Below are 12,251 nucleotides of genomic sequence, written 5' to 3' on the forward strand. Positions count from 1 at the left end.
CTTGTAATCCATTCTCCCCCAACACACCAAAGACAGCTATTTTACTGCTCAAACCAGCAAATTAAGGCTTAAGGTATCAAACCCAACACCTGCCTCTGTCACTTCTTTTTATGGCAGGTTTCACACCAACACTTCTCCACCTCAGGGACCACCAGCATGTCTGTTCTCAGCTCGGACCAGAGTGAGGCAAAGCCAGGCTGCAGGATTTTCTGTCCCACCCACCTGAACCCCAAATACAGAACAAACACCTTTTCTTCCCCCCAAAGTTGCTGCCCAATATTCATCAGCACACCCTGCAGCCACAGGCAAAGCAGAGGGAGGCCATGAGGAGGGAGTCAGCGATTCGTTTTCCTTTCACTTCTGAAACACAGCAGCAGGAAATGGAAACAAGAAAACATCCCAGAAAAAAAAAAATCACCTCCTCCCTGTGCCACGGGGATAACACTGGGATAACAGCTGAGTGCCAACAGCCTGTTGCTCGACCCTGGGATGGCAGCGATGCTGTGAATGCTGGACCACACGCGGGGGTACCCGGACCGGCTGCACGTGAGCGTCGCGTGCTCCGACATTCACTTCCCCATCAGGATGGAAAAATATTTCCTGCGCTGGGACTGCTGGTCCAGAGGAGGAGCGAGGGGCGTATTTCAGCCTCCTGCCAGTTCTCACTGAACGCTGCTTGAGCCAGCAGCTGTTTGCACGGACTGGGAAGCGAGGAATGCGGGAGAGCCTCAGTAAGCCAAAATTACATGAGTCCCAGAGTTAAGGCAAACAAGGGAAAGAAAAGGCCTGAAGTTGCAGTTCCTGAGTCCTCCCTGAGAATTCGGGAGCACGCAGATATCAGAAGTTGAGAAATTCAATACTGGAGCTGCTCATACAGCTTTCAGACCACCCCCTTGGGCTGCCCTGTGCATTACTCCGTGGCAGAAAGGGTTTGAGGCAGAGCAAGATGTGGTTTGGGATGTGTTACACATCTCACCTCACATCTTTGCTAAAATCCCACGGACTAGAACACTTCACCTTGACCTTTAAAAATGCCTTGAAAAGCCGAAATTCACGCCAACCCTAAAAGCTCTGTTTATTTAGCAAACAGTCCTGGCACCAGTCAGAAATCCTACAGCCCAACTTGCCCCAAGTGAAAACAAAACCCTGTGCAAACTTAAATATTCCAGCCAGCTGCCCTTCACTTCAGAAGTAATTTGTAACGTGGGCTCGGAGCTTGAGCTTGGATTTGTTTGGTGGGAACTTTACACCCAGCACAACCTCTGAAACATTTGCCCACATGGCTTTAATCGGGGACTTGGACAGGAAAAGAACTGGGCGCATTTCAGCTGTGTTTCCCAACAGCTTCACTCCCTGCTCCTCAAACTCCAGCAAATGGTGGTGAGAAAGCAAGGGAAAGGGAATTAAAGCCTTTGAAAGCCGTGTTTAATTCTGTTCTACTTCCAGAAAGCAGATTTTTCTTTTGCTTTAAATGTAGGATCTTAAAATTCATGGGTCTGAGAATGATTTCTAAAAATGCCAAATCCTTTTTTAAGTTTCTGAACTGAAATTGCCAGCGCTGATAAAAGTTTAAATGAAATGTGAGCTTGTACCTGGAAATGAAAAGGAGCCTCAGGAGCCCTTGAGCTGGGCTGAATTAAAAATAAAAATCACCAGATTGGTAGAATTGAGACTTTTCAGCGGGTTGCTCAGAAAGGAGGGTGCCCAGGAGGGATTTGTTAACACCATTTTGAGAGACAGGACTGGGAGGGCAACAAAGATCCCACGGGAAGAGATTACACGGGGATTAGAGGAGCACATAAAGCACAAGGAGGCCACAGGACCGCAATAAGACGTAACCCTGTGCAGGGTGCACGACTGGAGCAGCTTCACATGTGCCCCGTGCCCCTCTGACCCCAAACCACCAGCCAGAGCCCCCACAGCCCCTCACACCAGCTGAGCTGCACTTCTGGGTGCAGCACAACCCGAGCTGTGAATACAGTGATGCAACAGGGCTGGAAGCTCTTGCCAGGTAACTCCTACCCAAACAAACGTTTCCATACACGAGCACCCGGCTCCGATCAGCAGCAACCAAAGAGCAAGAACAGAGCACGGCAGCAGAGAGGGGATCACAGCAATAACTCCCAGCACAAATTGATCAGTCCTGCCCTCTGCCAGCCTCTGCTGATCCACTCGGCACAAGGTGGCTGGGCTGACAACTGAAAGAAGAAACAAACTCGGCTGCTCCAAACCTGGACTGCTTCCACCCAAAACAAGCTCCAAGAGAGTTCCCCTCAGAGAGGGGAAAACAGAGACGGCAACTGAGGCGGAAACAAAGCGTCTGCTTGTCTCAGCGAGAGGAGAGAAGGTACACCTGAGCATGGGATCAACACCAAACAAACCCCGTGTCCAACCCTCCCGCTCCAGGGTCCTTCCGGGCACCGAAGGCGCGTTATTTATCTGAGGCCAGACCGTTGACTGGCCAGGTGCGAACCTGGCACGACCTGGAGAGCTCCTCCAACTCCCCAAGGGCTTCGGCTCGCAGAGGGAGCTCCGGAAGCGCCGGGAAGGGCCGAGGCAGGTCCTGCCTCGGGGAGCCGGTGGCAGGGGCCGCCCGCCCACCCCTCGGGAGCCTCCCCCGGGCCCGGGGCCCTCGGCAGCACCGGCACACCCACCGCAACCCCCCCCGGCTCCGACCGGCCCTCCCCGCTGTCACGGGCCCGTCCCGGGCCACTCGGGGGCCGGGCGGCACCGCCCGCCCCGGCAGCGGCGGAGGGGCCGCGGCCGGGGCGAGGGGAGCCGCGGGGAAGGCCCCGCTGCCGGCCGTGCCCCGCTCCGAACGGCCCGGGCAGGACGGGACGGGCCCAGGGCGGCCGCAACGGCCCGGGGAGGCCCCTCACGGGCGGCCCGGGTGGAGCGGCGCAGGGAAGGGGGTGCCCGCCCGGGGGTGCCCGCCCGGGGGTGCCCGTCCCGCGGTGCCCAGCCCAGCCCAGAGCTCTGCCCTGCCCAGTCCAGCCCAGCCCAGCCCAGAGCGCTGCCCGGCCGCCCTCGTCCCCTCACCCGCTCGGTCCCGTCCCCCCAGTCCCTCACCCCGCTCGGGCCCCGCCGCCGCTCCCGGTGCGCGCTCCCCCAGGTTCCGCGCGTGCGCCCGCGCGGCCGCCGGGGGGCGTGTGAGTGGGCGGGGCTCAGGGGGGCGGGGCCGGGAGAGAGAGGGACATGATTGGTGGAGGCGCGTGAGTGACAGCGGAGGGGTGGAATAGTGAGTGAGAGTGTGTGTGTGTGTGTGTGTGTGTGATAGTGTGAGAGTGTGTGTGTGTGTGTGTGTGATTGTGTGTGTGTGTGTGTGTGTGTGTGTGTGTGATAGTGTGTGTGTGTGTGTGTGTGATTGTGTGTGTGTGTGTGTGTGTGTGTGTGTGTGATAGTGTGTGTGTGTGTGTGTGTGATTGTGTGTGTGTGTGTGTGTGTGTGTGTGTGTGTGTGATAGTGTGTGTGTGTGTGTGTGTGTGTGTGTGTGTGTGTGTGTGTGATAGTGTGTGTGTGATAGTGTGTGTGTGATAGTGTGTGTGATAGTGTGTGTGATAGTGTGTGTGATAGTGTGATAGTGTGTGTGATAGTGTGTGTGATAGTGTGTGTGATAGTGTGTGTGTGTGATAGTGTGTGTGTGTGATAGTGTGTGTGTGTGATAGTGTGTGTGTGTGATAGTGTGTGTGTGATAGTGTGTGATAGTGTGTGTGTGTGTGATTGTGTGTGCGTGATAGTGTGTGTGTGTGTGAGATTGTGTGTGATAGTGTGTGTGTGATAGTGTGTGTGATAGTGTGTGTGATAGTGTGTGTGTGATAGTGTGTGTGATAGTGTGTGTGATAGTGTGTGTGTGATAGTGTGTGTGATAGTGTGTGTGATAGTGTGTGTGTGATAGTGTGTGTGTGTGATAGTGTGTGTGTGTGATAGTGTGTGTGATAGTGTGTGCGTGATAGTGCGTGATAGTGTGTGATAGTGTGTGATAGTGTGTGTGTGATAGTGTGTGTGTGATAGTGTGTGTGTGTGATAATGAGAGTGTGATTGTGTGTGTGTGATAGTGTGATTGTGTGTGTGATAGTGAGTATGTGATTGTGTGTGTGATAGCGTGTGATACTGAGTGTGTGTGATTGTGTGTGCTAGTGAGAGTGTGATTGTGTGTGATAGTGAGTGTGTGTGATTGTGTGTGTGATAGTGTGTGATAATGTGAGTGTGATAGTGTGTGTAAAATAGTGTGTTACTGTATGTGATAATGTGCGTGTAACAGTGTGTGATAGTGAGCGTGTGATTGTGGGTGTGTAAATGTGTGTGTGAAATAGTGTGTGCGATAATATGTGTGAGTGAAAGTGTGTGAGAGTGAGAGTGTGATCATGTGTGTATGTTAATGTGTTTGAGTGAAACAGTGTGTGTCATAGTGTGTGATCATGTGTGTGAGTGATCATGTGTGTGAGTGTGACGTGTGTGGTGTGGGGGTGGTGTGAGTGTGTCTGACAGTAGCCATGCAGGAGTGTGATGTTGGGTGTGAGTGTGATACCGTCCATGTGAGCATGTGTAATACTGGGTGTGTGAGATGCTCTGTGTGAGTGTGGTACCCTGAGTGTGCAACAACGTGTGAGTGTGACCATGTGTGTGATAGTGTGTGATGGGGTGCATGTGGTGCATAACAGTGCAGCCTCTAACGCAGTTTAACTGGATGCTGTGGGAGCTGCTTTCTCCACGCTACCCCGTCCTGTGGGGATGTGATCACCAAAGCCAGATCTATCCTGGATCAATCAGCTACTCAGTACAGCCCTGAGGATTTCACTTACATCTATGCAAATCCAAAACAAAGCCCTGGAGATGCCTGTTCCTTGTATGAGCAGGGATGAGGGTGGTTAAACACAACCCTGTGTGTGCAGATCTCTCCAACAATAGAGCGCTGCTTCCTCCCACCTGCTGCACCTTCCAAAATATGTATTTATTTAGGGATTCCTTTAATCCTGGAGCACCTTGCAGAGAGCTGGATCACTTCATACTCTGTTAGAGGTAGGTCAGACACCACCTAGATTTTTCCCTCGATGGATGCAGAAGTCAAAATCCCACTGAGACATTGTCAGCAATGATCATAGAACCATAGAATCATTTAGGTCAGTAAAAACCCTTAAGATCATCCTAATTCTTTCAAAACCAGGAAGCATTCACCAGTCCTTATCAAGTGACTTTAAACCTCCACGGACTTTACACCCAGCAACACTGATTCACCCATGACATGATACATCTGCTCCCAAAGGCTTACAAAATAAAGGACATTATTCTTGGATTGAATAGTTACAGCAAAAATAACATATAGAACCACTTTATGCTGTAGAAATGGAGACATCTTCTAAAACTCTTCTACCAGGGTTAAACACATAAGAATTTTCTTTACAGAGCTTATATAAGATTGGTTTTCTGCCAAAAATGTACAGCACCAAGCACATAACCACAACAGCTTCGATGAAAACCCTCTGAAGCTGCATCCCCCCAGATCAGCCTTGTATGTAAATGGATTTCTCTGTTCCAGGATGGATGAGACTGTCACATACTTGAGTTCAAAATACTCACAAAGAACTAATAATTGCCAGAAGTGATTGATAGCCTGCTCGTAATGTGTCTGCTTAAACAATAAGATTCACATTTACAACTCAGGTGCTCAGGATTCCTGTCTCCTACGGCTGTAATTGGTAACTGGAGAGCAATGCAAGGGTTTTTTTCCTGAAAAATAGATAAGAATGTTTTATAAAGCCGTGCTGGGAGCAGACTATGTGATCCACGTGGTTGCATGGCTGCAGAGGTGTCAAATATCCTCTGGTCCTAAATAGGAAAAGGTTTCAGGGAGAATCGAGGATGGTGAAGAAGGGATTCTATCGAGTCTGGCAGAACTGCGTGGCAGGGCTGGGAGATGAAGGGATGCTCCAAGTGAGGAGTCCTGGCTGGTGAGGGAGGCTGGGCGAGGTCTCTGGGCAATGCTCCAGGGCTGAAGGGTGCTACAGATAAGGGCTGCAGGGTGGGGGAGAGCAGACGTGCGCTGGGTGCAGCTCCTGGGAGAAGGGAAGGGCTGTACCCATGGGGGTAAACCAGCCAGGCACTGGCTGAGCTGTGTGAATAGTCTAGAAGTGCATTGGATTTATTTTAATTTTTATTTTTTGAGCAGGGATTCATGACCTGATCTTGCATCAAGGTCCCTGGAAGGTTCTGCCAGGCATGACGGATGGCTGAGGTACCTCATCTCACACAAGTCTCCCTCAGTCACCCTTTCACCCTTTTCCCACACCTCTCCCTCACTTGTCCTGTGTGCTAGGATGGTCCAACAACCTGAAAGGGGTTAGCAGGGCTCAGGCACCACGTACAACAGGAATCTGGGGTCTGGTGACCAGTTGAACCTGTCAGACCCCACTGCACAAATTCCTCCAACCGTTCTGCGTGAAGAACAACTTCTGCGAAGATGCTCTCTGAGCTTGGATGTGAAACTCGGTGTCCTGCTCTCCCTAAGGACCCTGTTTTTACAGGGATGCAGACCTCAAAGTCCTGACTGCCTGCTAAAATACTGGATATTATATTTTATATTATTTTTACCCTAATGATCCACAGATTTTAACACAGTCCCTTACAGATTTTTTTCCCAGTTTTATCCCTTATTTCCCATGTTCTTCTTTCCCACACCCTTCTCTGCATGCTCCCCAAATCAGTATGCAAAGCAGGGAGTCCTCCAACATGGGATCAACTCCTGTCTGATCCATCCACACACTGGGGTAATCAGTCAAATATTTGCCTTCCTCCTGTTTCTTTTCTTGCAGCAGGGCTGGAAGGCTGTTGAATTAATTTCTCCATGGCTGCTCCATCTCAGGTGGTTTTGACTCAAGGTCCTACACTAATGTCTATAAAACCTGATGCTTGGGGCTCTGTTAAATTGCCAGGCTTAGGCTGGTGCTCTGGGGAATAGCCTGGCCACTTAGGAAACAGCCTGTCCAAGCTCTGCTGGGATTGCTGCAGCACTTTGAATTCACAGCCCACTCGATTTCAGATTAATTTCCCTGAGCAGACAAACCCAAAGTGACAGGAATTAGGAAGAAATTCCTCTGCAGGCAGAGGATAATAGGTGAAATTTTGTTTCATTTTCCTCTGCAGCAGCTGCTGCTGGTTCTTGTCGGGGAGTGATTAGAAAAAGCAGGGATGGATGTGGTGTGGGCATCCCACTCTTGCTGGGTGACCTTGCTCTCCAACACCTGGGATTTACCTACTGAAGGGGACATGTTCCTCATCCCTGCTGGTGGTGGAAGATGCCTCATGAACTCAGCTAAACGCTCTATTCCCCTCTGCCTGCCTTCTCCAGGGAAATCATGGAATCATGAATGGTTTGGGTTGGGAGGGAACTTAAAGCTCATCTCCTTCCCCCCCCTGCCATGGGCAGGGACACCTTTCACTATCCCAGGTTGCTCCAAGCCCTGTCCATCCTGGCCTTGAACACTTCCAGGGATGGGGCAGTCACAGCTTCCTCCCTGCCTTTGCTAAATCCAGCCAGGAAACTCTGGAGCCCGGTCCTCTGGATTGAGTGCGTCTCCTCTGCTCTGGCCACCCTCCCCTCGCCATTAATGTTAATTATGGACAGGACTGGTCTTGCTTTGCCTTCTGCCTGCTGTGCCCACCGCACTGGCGGGTCCCTGGGGCTTCCCAGTGGAGCTTTGCTCTCCCTGACCAAACCAAACACCCCTCCCGGCTGCCGCAAGCGCCTCTCCCTGAAGCTGGTTGCCACCTAGTGAACGTTCAGCCGCCTGGCAGCCGACGAGGTGATCCATCGCTCCGGAGCATTCCCGGAACTAAATAAACCTCTAATGGTCCCTTCCAACCCAAGCTATTCCCTGGAGTGTCAGGCTCGGACACGGCGTCTCCACACAGGTCCCTGCCCCAGCAGGCAGCGATGTCCACCCCGACTGCCTTGTCAGCCTGCGTGTCCCCAGACAGGTCACCACTTCCCAGCCGCACACTTGGGCGTGGTCTGGGCTCTCAGGGGTGTGTTTAAAAGCACTGAGGCTGCAGCACACCCATCTCACAACAGCGATGCTGCAGCAGAAGCGGGATGCCTGGATTCCCCAGGGCTGGCAGAGAAGCCAGCAAGTGCTGGTCCCGCTGGACGCCTCGTATATGTACATAAATATATACCTACACATATAAATACACACACACTCATATATATATGTACACACACACATATACATATATATGGCTGCTGTTCCAGTGGATCCCACTGCCAGGAGTCCAGTGCAGGGTGAGGTTTCACCCCATGGAGATAATGACACCCAGAAAAGGCAGGGAGTTACAGACAGACTCTAAAGCTCATTCTCACAGCGAGTGCCCTTGCTGTGACCAGCGTGGGTGATGGAGAGGACCCAGCTGCCCGTTTCCCATCCCCTCTTCCCCGCTGTGATCCGTGCCTGCTCCTCCACAGCTCTGGATGCCGGCTGGAGCCCACGGCGTGGGTCAGCTGCCCTCTGGAGAGCCTCCTGTCAGCACTGCGTCCTTGGGCTGCTCTTTCTCACCTGGCTGAGGTGGTTTCTGCAGCACGTTGGGCAGGAAGCAGATTACGGGGAGGAACAAAGGTGATTTTGTCTGGGGAGGGGATGGGTACCTCTCCCGCAGCTCCAGCTTGCTGCAGCTGAGTGCAATGCTGGGGGCTGCCACCGCCCTTTCCTCAGCCCTGCCTTTACTTCAGGACTTATAAACCGCCAGAAGATACCTTAAAATTAGCATAGAGGTGTGTTAGGAGCACAGCTCCTGCTGCACTGAGGACAGGAAACCAAAATGCTCTTGTGCTGCATTTACACCTTTCCCTTCTCCTAAGGCTGCTGGACACAGATGGGTTTGGGGGTGAGAGCTCCTCTCCTGGGCCCCCACATCACAGGATCCCATCTGCTGCTCGTGCTCCGGAGCAGCAGGAGGAACAGGGGAAGGAGGGGTGGCTCATCCCATTGCAGGTGCAGCATCCTTCGTGCTGCTGCTCCCCAAAGCTCAGGCAGCAGCAGGAAACCCCTAAGTACACCGTGATTTAGCTCAGCAATCAGCAGGGGAATCCTGTCATTCATTATAAGCCAGCTAATGGCTCACAACAGCAACTGGTGTCCTGAGGATCAGCTCAGCCCCATCCTTCCATCCTGACAGCAAGGAGATGCCTTTTGTTTCAGCTTATGGCTTTTTTGTATGGCACCGGGTTCTTCTTTACACCCCCAAAACAATTCCTGGCCATGGCATTAGGACACACAAACGAGTTTGTCTCTCCTCTCTGTAGTTTCCTGGCTAGTTGAAAAGGAAAATCTGTTTATATTATCATTACTATATTTTTGGAGGCTCTGTGTTTTCTGCAGATTTGTGAGCCACTTGTTTTGCCCAGCTTCCACCCATGACCGAGCTGCTGCCAGAAAACAGATCTGCTGGAAATGCCACCTGCTGCCATAGGAAGCTGTGGTAGGTGCTGCTCGTGGCACATGGCAGATGCTGAGTGGATGTGGGGATGGCCCTGAACCCTCCATAAGCCACTCTCCTGTGAGCATCACTGATGTCTCTGAGTGTCCCTGCCTGAGTAGGCAGCAGGACCATCACGAAGCACAAAAAGAGCTTTTTTCTCCAGCACACAAGAGAACAGCCTTGCCGTCCTGTGGAATTTTATAATTAGCCTTTCTTGTGTTGTGGCTGCTCCTCGAATAAGGCTGGCTGTGTTTTCTTTTCCTCGGAGCAGCATAATCCCACAGCCTGATACTGCCAAGCCACTCAGAGCACATGCAGGAAGGATGCAGACATGGAAAACATCTGAGATGGTGCTCAAATGGCCAGAGAAATTCTGGGCAGGGTGGAAGGCATCTTCAGGCTGTTGACCTTATCCCTGCATGCCCACATTAGGGCAGCTTACACTCCTGGTCCCCAAAGCCTGGATGTGGATCGATGCTGGAGTTGACAATTCCCAGTCCATGGGCCTGGCAGACAGCCAGGACAGTGGGGAGTTTATCAAAGTTTAGGCAAAACAGACTTAAAAGGCACCTTTGAAACTTTCACTCATGATCTGGTTAATTAGAACTTTGCTGCTACTGGGGAATAAAAATGCCTAATTGCTAATTACTGAATCCCTACAAGAAGGTAATGGCAGAAGCAGTTGGCGACAGCTGTAGCCAGAGCTGGCTTTGTGAGGACTTAAAACATGAAACACAGGCATTTTAGGGCATTTAAGGGTCTGCCTTTGTGTAGGAATGAGTAAACAATCCAGCAGCAAGAGCCACGAGGCAAATGCTGCCTCCTGTGAGAGTGAATCCTGTAGCTCATAAGATCAACTTGTTCGAAGCCAAAATCACACCAGGCTCCTAAAATTGCTGGGAAGCTTAAGATTTCATGAGACTGGAAAACCCAATATGTTTGGAGGTTCTTTCTCCATGATTCTCAAGCCTATTGAGACCCCAAACTCTCACATTACTCGACTTTTACTTGCAATGATGGTTAAAATGGTTAAAAGGCTATAATGGTTAGAAATTATCAAATGCACACAATTCCTTTTAAAACAAAGAGATGCCCCAGTTGGCAGCTGAAGGAGACAACATGAATGTGTAGAGCAGGAGGTGGTGGAGGTGGATGGGAAAGGTTTCCAGCACAGGACATCCTTCACTGCAGGCTAAGAGAACAAGGACGTGGCAGGTCCCTCTAACGTCCTCAGCAGAGCTGCCTTGGATGGCCAGGCAGGAAAAATCCTGAAAAAAAGGACCTCTAAAACTAGCTTCTTGCCCAGGAACAGGCAGGGAGGACCATGGTTTGTCTGAGGAGCAGGTTCCCAAATCCCTCAGGAGGGGCAAGATGTTGGGACTGTCCCCTCCTGTTGCATCCCAGTGCTGGCTCAGGCATCGACAGAAATATTTCCAGCCAGATGGTTGTTGCTGACTTCCTCTCCAGGTGGGCACTCAGACAGCTGAGGAGGGAGGTGGGAAGGAGCTGAAAAGCCCAAATCCTCTGAAAAAGCTTCTCCCTTCCCCTGAGGCGTAACCCAGGCTCTGCCAGCACCCAATTTAAGGATGTGTCCCTGCCTGCCTCCCTGAAACCCGAGCCATTCCCTCCCCGCCATGTCTCCTTAGCGGTCTTCCCTCTCTTTCCTTCTCTCTCCTTCTTCTTCCTCTTCTTCCCCCTCCTCCTCCCTCTCTTTCTCCTTTGCTTTTGGAATGACCTGCCCCAGGATGGGATGCAGGGCTGCCATCCCGCTGTAACCCAGCAGCAGCCACCCCAAAGGTGCAAAGAGATGACGGGCTGGAGCTGTTCTGTTGATGGATGAGATCCTTTTTCTTCTCCTTTTATTATTTTTTTAATTTTTTTAAACAAGATCTCACCTAAAAAAAAAAAATTCCTGCCTTATCCCCATCACCTCTTACTGGGAATATTAATTTCAACCATTATTTTTAATTTTTTTTATAACTAGCCAGCTTTTTCCTTTATTTCAAAAGAGAATAGATATTTCTGGGATTTGATATACCCTCTTTTATACTGGAGAGAAATTATCAAACAGGTATGTGGATTTATGATGCTTTTTTTTAGGTCCGGTGGTAATTACAAATAATGATCTGGTGGGGTGGTGGTGGATGAAAGACTGTGATTTCTCCTGAAGTTACATGAATATTAAAAAGTAGGAGAAGTGACAAATAGAGAGCAGGGGCTCATTCCAGCTGTGGCCAAGGGGTACAGAAGGAACCAAAGGGGACTGAAGGACCTCTGCGGTCTCATGTCCAGCTGGGAGGAGGGAGTTTTCATTGTGGGCAAAATGCTGGTGGGGGACAGTGTGTCTGCTGTGGTGAGTTATTTGGGGTGAAAGCAGGGACTTTCTGTGCCCCACATTGGAGCCCTGGTCTTCCCCTGGGAGTTTTGCAGCAGCCACAGTGGGCAGTGCTTGTGCAGGATGGGGGTGATGTGGGGTTTGCTGCTCCTTCCATAGGGTCCATGATGGGAAGTGCTTTTACAGGACACCTGACAGCTTGCAGGACCTCAGTTTGAAGGGACTTCCAGAAACCCACATTCAGCAACCCTTTAAATCATAGAATCCTCACAGAATCACAGAGGGGTTTGGGTTGGAAGGGACCTTAAAGCTCATCTCGTTCCACCCTGCCATGGGCAGGGACACCTTCCACTAGCCCAGGTTGCTCCAAGCCCCATCCAGTGAGGCCTTGGAGACTTCCAGGGATGGGGCAGCCACAGCTTCTCTGGGCAATGTTAAAAGGGAT

General features: G+C 51.2%; 1 protein-coding gene and 1 long non-coding RNA gene across 6 annotated transcripts in view; one reads left to right on the top strand and one right to left on the bottom strand.

Moving 5' to 3' along the window:
• Positions 1–3,150, bottom strand: part of DTX2 (deltex E3 ubiquitin ligase 2) — a 34,598-nt gene extending 31,448 nt beyond the window's left edge. For 3 of the 5 annotated variants that reach the window (XM_064677798.1, XM_064677797.1, XM_064677796.1), the window contains exon 1: positions 3,070–3,150. The gene's annotated coding sequence lies outside the window, so the exon portion shown is untranslated. The other 2 variants (XM_064677799.1, XM_064677795.1) reach the window with 2 other exon arrangements.
• The window catches only part of LOC135425488 (uncharacterized), a 99,309-nt gene that overhangs the window by 42,657 nt on the left and 44,401 nt on the right, over positions 1–12,251 (top strand). The window lies entirely within an intron of this gene.

Source organism: Pseudopipra pipra, chromosome 21, assembly GCF_036250125.1.
Source record: "Pseudopipra pipra isolate bDixPip1 chromosome 21, bDixPip1.hap1, whole genome shotgun sequence".
Taxonomy (NCBI): Eukaryota; Metazoa; Chordata; class Aves; order Passeriformes; family Pipridae; genus Pseudopipra; species Pseudopipra pipra.